Genomic DNA, 8,873 nt, shown 5'->3' with positions numbered 1-8,873 from the left:
TAAGACTTTTAATTTCAATATAACAAAATAATAATGCCTCTTATGACCCAACATCAAAATATTTAAGTAAAATACCTATATACATATATTCCGCCTAGAAGTCAAAAAGTATTCCACGGTTTTTTATCGTCTATACAATCTTTTTTTGAACAATATGCCTTATTTAATAACGACTCTTTTAACAAACGATTTGATATATGAATTGGCAAAGCTCAAAAAATAAATAAAGAAATATTTGCAGTCATTTATTGAATAAGGAAATTGTGTCACATGTGATGTTTTAAGTTGGAAGTATGGCTTGCGACAGATGACCTTAAATAATGCACTCTGATAACAAGGCCACAGAGCAAGGTGTCCAATTCGCTGGTATATAATTCAAACTTGTTTCCGTCCGCGGAATAGATAAAAAAACCGAGATGGCCCAGTGGTTAGAACGCGTGCATCTTAACCGATGATTGCGGGTTCAAACCCAGGCAAACACCACAGAATTTTCATGTGCTTAATTTGTGTTTATAATTCATCTCGTGCTCGGCGGTGAAGGAAAACATCGTAAGGAAACCTGCATGTGTCTAATTTCAACGAAATTCTGCCACATGTGTCATTTATCCCACATTGGAGCAGCCTTGTGGAATATGCTCCAAACCTTCTCCTCAAAGGGAGAGGAGGCCTTAGCCCAGCAGTGGGAAATTTACAATAATACGCCTGTATTTTTCATTTTATGTAAAAATTAAAAACACAAGCGTTAAAATGTCAATCCAAACCACACGCAGGAAGACTGATCTTAAATACCATGGAATCGAAAATGTCGACCAGTAATTCTTTAAGAAATCACTTGGAAAATTTCAAAGTGGAGAATTCCTGTAGATGTATTCCGTAAGACAAAACTCGACACTCGCGGCAGAACACGAGCGTGAACCGTCAGAATGTGATATATAAAATTGACATAATAATTGTAAAATTTTGAATACACCTGTCAAAATGGCGTATCACTATAAGCCTGTCAACATTTCACGAAGTGAATATTTACAGAATCCTATCCAATATACTGTTCACCTCCTCCAAACTCCTCCATCCCATAAACGACGTTCTCCCTGCTAAAGTTCCTCGCCCTATTAACGTTGAATGTTTGTTAATGTTTGTGTTTAGTCCACTTTGTAAATTTCTATGTAAATATATTGAACGTAATAAGATTAAGCTGTAAATAGTTTTGTGATTGTTCTTATGTGTTACTTTAATAACAGTTTATGTTTATTTATTATTGTGTTGTTTTATGTTATGGGTTTACAAAGAGTCTATGACTATTATGCGTTCAATATTTAATTGAGCCTGTTATATTGCCCGTACCTCCATCGCACGTGACATTGTCGAAATAATCTGTGCCATCTCGGCATAGATAAAAGCCACAAATACTTTAGAGCTAACATTAGAAATAGTTTCATTAGCCAATCCAAATTTCAAGTTATATATTTGGAAGAAGAGATGTTATTTTTATTTATTAGACATTTTAAATCAAAATCAAAATGAATCGTCATGTTACAGTGCTAATCGAATGTAAAGCTACCACATGTTCAGAAAGTAGATTCTACCAAGAAGAACCGGTAAGAAACTCGGTAGTTACTCTTTTTCTTAATTTTAATAACAGGCAGTAAAGAATAATTATTTTTTTATATATCTTACGACCTCCGTGGTCGAGTAGTGTGTACACCGGTTTTCATGGGTACGCCACTCCCAGGTCCCGGGTTCGATTCCCGGCCGAGTCGATGTAGAAAAAATTCATTACTTGTACAGACAACTTGGGTCTGGGTGTATGTCGTGCTGTCGTTACTTCTGATTTTCCATAACACAAGTGCTTTAGCTACTTACATTGGGATCGGAGTAATGTATGTGATGTAATAATATTAATAATAATCAATATTGGACCACTGACCTTTGAGTGCTCCATAGCCAGTCTACCTTCTAATTTGAAAGGCAAAAAAAAATATTACTCAAAACTTTGAAATCGTACCCTGTTGTACGAACCACAGCATGACGACCAGCGGGGTTTTTAGTCATGTCAAATAATATTAATTTATACATTGCAAACAAGCAACAGACTGACTCAAAGGCAATTAACTGTAGATAAGATATCACATTATAAATTCCCAATATCATAAACATGCACAATTGTATTTATACGATTGTATATAACGCCACGAATCTTGAGGTCAGGGTTCATCCCTCGAGTCAGTTCAGTTAAAACTTAAGGAGTTATTATTAAATTATGATGACAAGGAGTTATATTAATAACTTACGGAGTTATATTTCTTTAACATGTTCTCAGTAACAGCCCGCCGGAAAACACGGAAAGACATTGGTAACCCTGAACTCTTTCCGGTCGTGACGGTTTGCCGTCCCATCAGATTGTGTGTGCGCGCAACTTGTGCGCGGGAGATCAGACTACCTTGAGATTGGCCTTTCTTTATGATATCTGTAGGCGGACGAGCAAATTGGTCACCTGATGGTAAGTGGTCACCACCGCCCATAGACAATGGCCCTGTAAGAAATAATAACCATTCCTAACATCAAACCAACCTTGGAAACTAAGATGTTACGTCCCTTGTGCCTGTAGTTACACTGGCTCACTCACCCTTCAAATCGGAACACAACAATACAGAGTACTGTTATTTGGCGGTAAAATATCTGATGAGTGGATGGTACCTACCCAGATGGACTTGCACAAAGCCCTACCACCAAGTGACCGAAAACGGTCAGGACGACATCACGTACTCCAGTAACGGTGCAATATATAAACACTACATACATAACGTGGCTCGTATTTTTTAAATACCTCCTATATTATAAATTGAATTAAAGAAAAAAAAAACAACATTCGATTTTTCCCGCTCGTAAAGTTTAATCTGTAATGTTTTTATTTTTTAATTTCAAATCGATACACATAAAGTCATATGTACAAAGGAGGTTTTTTTTTTTTTTTATTTGCTTTACAACATCCACGGGCTCACAGTTGCCCGTGCCTTTTTTTACATTTTACTTTTATAAATTGTGGCGTTATTTTATATTTTTACAGAACATCAGCAGATCTTCGCTGGACTTCGAGCTTGTCGTCTTCTTGGAAGACGTGGCCCACACTGACATTTTTTTTTTTCAATTTAAAGTAATATATAAATAGTCCATAATAAATAATATATGATAATACATGTACAAAGGAGGTTGGTTCACACAGAAACGTTTTTAACGCAACGGGTCGCGTTTATTGGAACATTGTGGAACATTCTGGAATATTGTGCGAACTCGTTTCTACGGTAGGATATTCGAACCACGGGAAACGTAAAATCAAGTAAATAACATTTAAGATATCATTGACGCGATATCATTGTGGAGCTTGAATCATCTTTGGTATTAATTATGGATTCGCCAAAATTTGGCTTTTTTAATCTTCGAGATTTTGGTATCGGAACTTTGTTAGAATTAAAGTTATAAAAAAAGGAAACGTTAATCAAGAACAGTTTGTGGTGCAAGATATATCAGAATTATTAGCGAATCGCATGGAATCTGTAAATCTAAGATTTGTTATCATTCTTCTTCGATTGGAATTGTTAGACGACGAATGAAACGAACTATTGATCCAGGTAACTTTTTTTTGTGTCTGTGTCGTTTTGCTGTTGGCGCTTTTTTTTTTTTTGTTGACGCAGCATAAATCTTCATAGATACCCGACTCCTGGGGGAGATGTCGGGTTATGTGAGATTTGTACTCACTAAAAACCCCTGCGATGGCCGCCATCAGCACGGAAACGGAGAGGCTGCGGGATTGCTTTCGCAGCACGTCCGATGCCCCTCTCGTGCGTTGCTCCACTCGTGGCTGGCGGAGCACGACTCAGGAGGGCGAAGAATGGTCTCGCCCTCCCCGCACCCCTCGCTGGTGCGTACACCAGCAGTCCGGGGCCATAACCGGACTGCCGTCCTCCTCTCGGCCGTATGAAACGGATGCATGAGACCCCATCTCACGCACCCACGGCCGGATTGCTGTTGGCCCTACTGGCCTTTAGCCAGCGTTGCAGAACTAACGATCATTTGACTATCAAAATCAAAATCAAAATATACTTTATTCAAGTAGGCTTTTACAAGCACTTTTGAATCGTCTTTTAACAAACTATATTACGTAAAGCTACCATCGATGGTTGACCTCGAAAACTATTCAGGATATCGATAGTACTATCGATAGTATCGTTTTCATCAATATTATCGATATTATCGATAGCTCTCCGTGAGCAATACTATTGATTACTGTAATACTATCGATAATACACTGTAAAATTTACAGTGTCAACGGGCGCGGAGCCGAGTACTAGATTCAGCCTTGAAGTTCGAGCCCTATCGGGTTCCGATGACGTTCGTCTTGAGGGAGTCACTCCTATGAGGTCGCACCTCGGCTCGGAACGTATTCGGCGGGGTGGAAGCGCTTTTACTCGTAGCGCTGATGAATGACGTCACGGCCGTTTTCGTAACGTCACTAGTCTGAGATCTCGTTTCTTCAGGCTGAAACGCGGTAGGTGAGATCGTATCTCTCGAGCGTAACTAATATATTATTCGGAACGACGATGTTGATCTTCAAATAATAACTTAGGTAAATTATTGCGCGATTTAAAGAACTGCTAACGCCATCTATTAACAACTAAATAAAGTTTAAGTTTTATTAACATCTCGCAGCGTCAGATGATTAAATACTTTGATTGTAATCACTTAGTTTTGAGATTTGATTCTGGATGGCCAGTGAGGTCAATCGCTGTTTGTCATGTTGAAAAAACAATAAATGTCAGCTGTCAAGAAGCATAATATGCAGGGTCGGATCTACCATATGGCTTTTTGGGCTTCAGCCCAGGGCCCCGTGGATTCAAGAGGGCCCCAGCTAAGTCCAGTCAAAGTCAAAAAATGATGATATTGCGAAAGAATCCATAAATTTATTAAATTAAACATATCGTATGGTTTGCATCCCTGCAAGTCCTGCAATTAATAAAACCAATTCAATTAATTTAATTCAAGTCTACGTTCAGATATGTCTTACGTGGGCCCCTAAGTAGTGTTAACCCAGGGCCCCCTATTTCGTGAATATGTATGACGAAGATGGTGACCCCGAACCAAACAATCTTGTCGGCATCAAACATAAATATATACAGGCATAGACTATAGATATACCATAGCTGACCAACGGAGTGGTTAAACCTGTGTGAATGAAGCCTTAGGATGCCAAATGAGACATCTCATTGACCTTTTTAATGGACTTTATCAGTTATCAATATTCCCGCGTGCTTATCAGTTAATTATACATCGCATTTAAATTACCTCGATGGCTCTCGTATCTAAGTTATAAGCCTGCAGATCCGAAGACTTAGGTTTAAATCGGGACAAAAATATTGTTACGCTGTTATACATTAATCATCATCCTCCTGCCCTTATCCCAATTTACGTGGGGTCGGCGCAGCATGTCTTCTTCTTCCATACTTCTCTATCTGACGTCATCTCACAAGTAACATTCTTTCCAGCCATATCATCTCTCACACAATCCATCCATTTTTTCATTGGTCCCCTTCCTCTATATCCATCCACGTTCATGCTCAAGACCTTCCCCACAATATGTTCCTCATTCCTCCGCATAACATGCCCATACCATGCTAGTCGCATTCCACATAACTTCTCGGTTACCGGTGCCACTGTCAAACTTCCTCTTATGTACTCATTCTTTACTCTATCCATTCGCGTAACACCAGAAAATCCTCTCAACGTTCTCATCTCCGCTACATGAAGTTGTCTTTCATTAATCCCTTTTGTGGCCCAACACTCTGATCCATATAGGACAGCAGATCTGACCATGGTCTTACAAATCTTCCCCTTAAATTTAAGGGGAAAATGGTCACAAATTGTTTCCGTAACCTGCCGCCAATTCATTCAGTCGAAGCAGACTGGAAGGACCGCGCCATCAACTGCTATGGCTTCAGGACAGGAGACCACCGAAAATCGCAGAACATGTATTCAGTCTTCGTTCTGCTGATTTTTAAGCCAATATTCTCCAGTTTCTGTTGCCAGTCCTCCAATCTGCTTTGTATTTTGGAAATTAACAGCGTACTTCCCTGACTCGTGTTAAATTATGATCCCATCGGATTTTGACAGTGAAGGATTAGAGAGAGTGCGACAGAATGGCGCTGACGTCATCACATAAATTGAAACCATAATTAACACTCGTAGTCGATAAAAACATATAGATGAATAACAAAAAAAAGGTGTAAAATTTTCGAACGAAATAATTCACATGGAAATTGTGACAAAGAAAAATACCATCAGCAAAACTACTAATAGGCTATTCGACTGGTTTTTAAAGTGCATTTTATATTATTTAGTAGAGATTAAATAATCCAGTAAAAGTTGTTTTCTTTTAATTCTAGTATATTTGCTGAAAAATATCAAAACAAAAAATCCATACTTAGATAGCGCGCGAAAACGCTACTTTGACAATATGACGCTGCAATGTGGTCGGTGACGTCACTTGCCTGTATTGTAATCTATGGCACATATAATCCACATACAGTAGGCAAACGAGGTTAACAAGCAAGTGACGTCCTCATAAACCGGACCAATCGGGAGCGTTGTGTCACGTGACAAAGGTTTAAAAAAATGCATCTTTATTTATGGATTTTTGAATAAATGAATAGTTATTTTCAACTTTCGTTAATAAATAACCATTTTTTAAATCAAAATATATATAGATTATAATAATTGACACTTTATACTTCGCATTGTCAAATAGCCTATTTATTAGTCTAAGGGAACCGTGCGGGGAGCGGGTGAGCGGGTACGGCCAGCGCTGGCGCTTCTTTTGCCTTTTTACAGAGGAACTAATTTTACAAATGGTGTTTGTACTTTAATTTCCGTGTGAATTATTTTGTTCGAAAATTTCACTTTTTATTATTCGTCCACTTGTTTTGTTCGATAAATCTATCAGCTTTGTATTGACGAGTATTTATCGTCGTTTCATTTAATGTGATAACGTCGGCGAAACTCTGTATAGTACGATGTATATGTACGACGTATGTATGTCACTAAACTCCTAAACGGCTTAACAAATTTTGATGACTATTATATTTTTATATAAGATTTTAAATTAACATGGTTACTTTTATTACTAACAGTATTTAAAACGGGATATTTACCATGTTTTTTATTTTTTTATTTGGTGGAGCTCGATATTTCGACATTATCTACGAATGTCTTGTTCAAGAGACAAGTCTCGTAAATATCCCGTTTTAAATACTGTTAGTATTATATTTTTGACTCCCAAGATGGTTTAGTAGCACCCGATATGCTTGACAGGGTTCCAAGGTTATATCTACTTAACTTCAATATACAGAGTAAAGAAAAACACATTTAAAATTCATTAAAATATTTTATTTTATAATAACAGTGAGAAACTTATAATATTGATGACTTTGATATCAAACGAGTATTATGCGATAACCTGTCTATACAGCAACATACACTACAACTGAATATGTACAGAAAATATACCCACTTTAGTACTACGAAATAAATCTGACGAAACGAAAAAGGTTTTACTTAAAAAAAAAAATCTAAGGCGCGTAAAACCGAAACGGAAAAGGTTTTACTTTAAAAAAAAAATCTAAGGCGCGAAAAACTCACGTGACAGATTACATAACATTCCACGATTCGATTTACTGGACAGCGAATCTCATCGGCCGACGCGCGCGCTCACAGATAAGCGAGACGAATCCGGCGTACGCAATTTTCAGTGGGATCTCGTTTCGTGGAATGGACTTTAGGTTTATAAAGCACTTAAACTTCGACCAAAGATGAGATATTGCATCTAATACGAGGACTTCCAAGTGTATCCAAAAATACCATTCGAAAACCAGTTTTTCAAAAATTTGCTCGTATCCAAAGTTAAAATTATTTGCAAACGAAAACGATCCGTGTAGTCTTATTAATAAAGTGCACAATTATATTACAAATGAAACACTTAGGGACTTATCAGTATATTCATTTCATATATACGATTATAATCCTTATTTATATGATGTTTTGGATCAATTTTCACTGCGAGTATTTCATCAAAGCATTATTTTCTAACAAACTGCATCATGATCTCCTTCTATGTAGTTACAATCAAATAAATTTCACTTTTAACTTAATTACTTACGTACAGTTTACATCATTATAGATCTGTTCGCTAACGAAAAGCAAAAATTAGCGATTATTACGAGATTTCTTAACGTACGTTGTGACTAAGGGAAGAAAAAAGGCCGCCGCAAAACATAAAAAATAAATTTTGATTTATACCCATGAACGAACAGATCTAGATATATATAATCTGTGTCAATAAAGAAGATTTATAAATGGCAACTCAATATGGTTAGAAAAAAACAAAATTCATAATTTTATTATTTAAATTGTTATTTATTTTTAATAAATTTAATTAACAATCAAAACAAATAGTTATATTAATATTATTTATCAACTATTAAAAAGTAAATTTTAATTAAAAAAAAATATTTATTTTTTTAACGTTTTTGCCGACCTTACGTCCCGCCATTTGTAAATCTCTTCTTAAATAAATCACGCGTTACAGAAACGGTATTAAATATTGCTAGTAACAAATTTGTATGTATTTATTATACTGGCAATTATTAACGTAAAAAATAATGAAATCAAACGATGTTTGTACAAATTCCATTCAAATCTTTAATATTGAGAAAATATTTATTTTTTTATATAATACCAAACAGATAAACTGCTAAGCCAATATTCATAAAACTTATACCAGATGATGCAACGCGTGTTGGAAAAGGTTTTAGTATATAATACAA

The 8,873-nt window shown here is 36.4% G+C and overlaps 1 long non-coding RNA gene across 1 annotated transcript; it reads right to left on the bottom strand.

The window, feature by feature from the left end:
• Positions 1-7,422: 7,422 nt before the first annotated feature.
• On the bottom strand, positions 7,423-7,914 carry LOC113395799 (uncharacterized). The gene is made up of 2 exons (XR_003368688.2): positions 7,656-7,914; positions 7,423-7,604 (listed from the first exon to the last, which is right to left on the bottom strand). It is a non-coding gene; the product is annotated as an uncharacterized LOC113395799 (long non-coding RNA).
• Positions 7,915-8,873: the final 959 nt, after the last annotated feature.

Source organism: Vanessa tameamea, chromosome 29, assembly GCF_037043105.1.
Source record: "Vanessa tameamea isolate UH-Manoa-2023 chromosome 29, ilVanTame1 primary haplotype, whole genome shotgun sequence".
NCBI classification, from domain to species: Eukaryota; Metazoa; Arthropoda; class Insecta; order Lepidoptera; family Nymphalidae; genus Vanessa; species Vanessa tameamea.
This window is presented reverse-complemented; position numbering and strand designations above follow the sequence as displayed.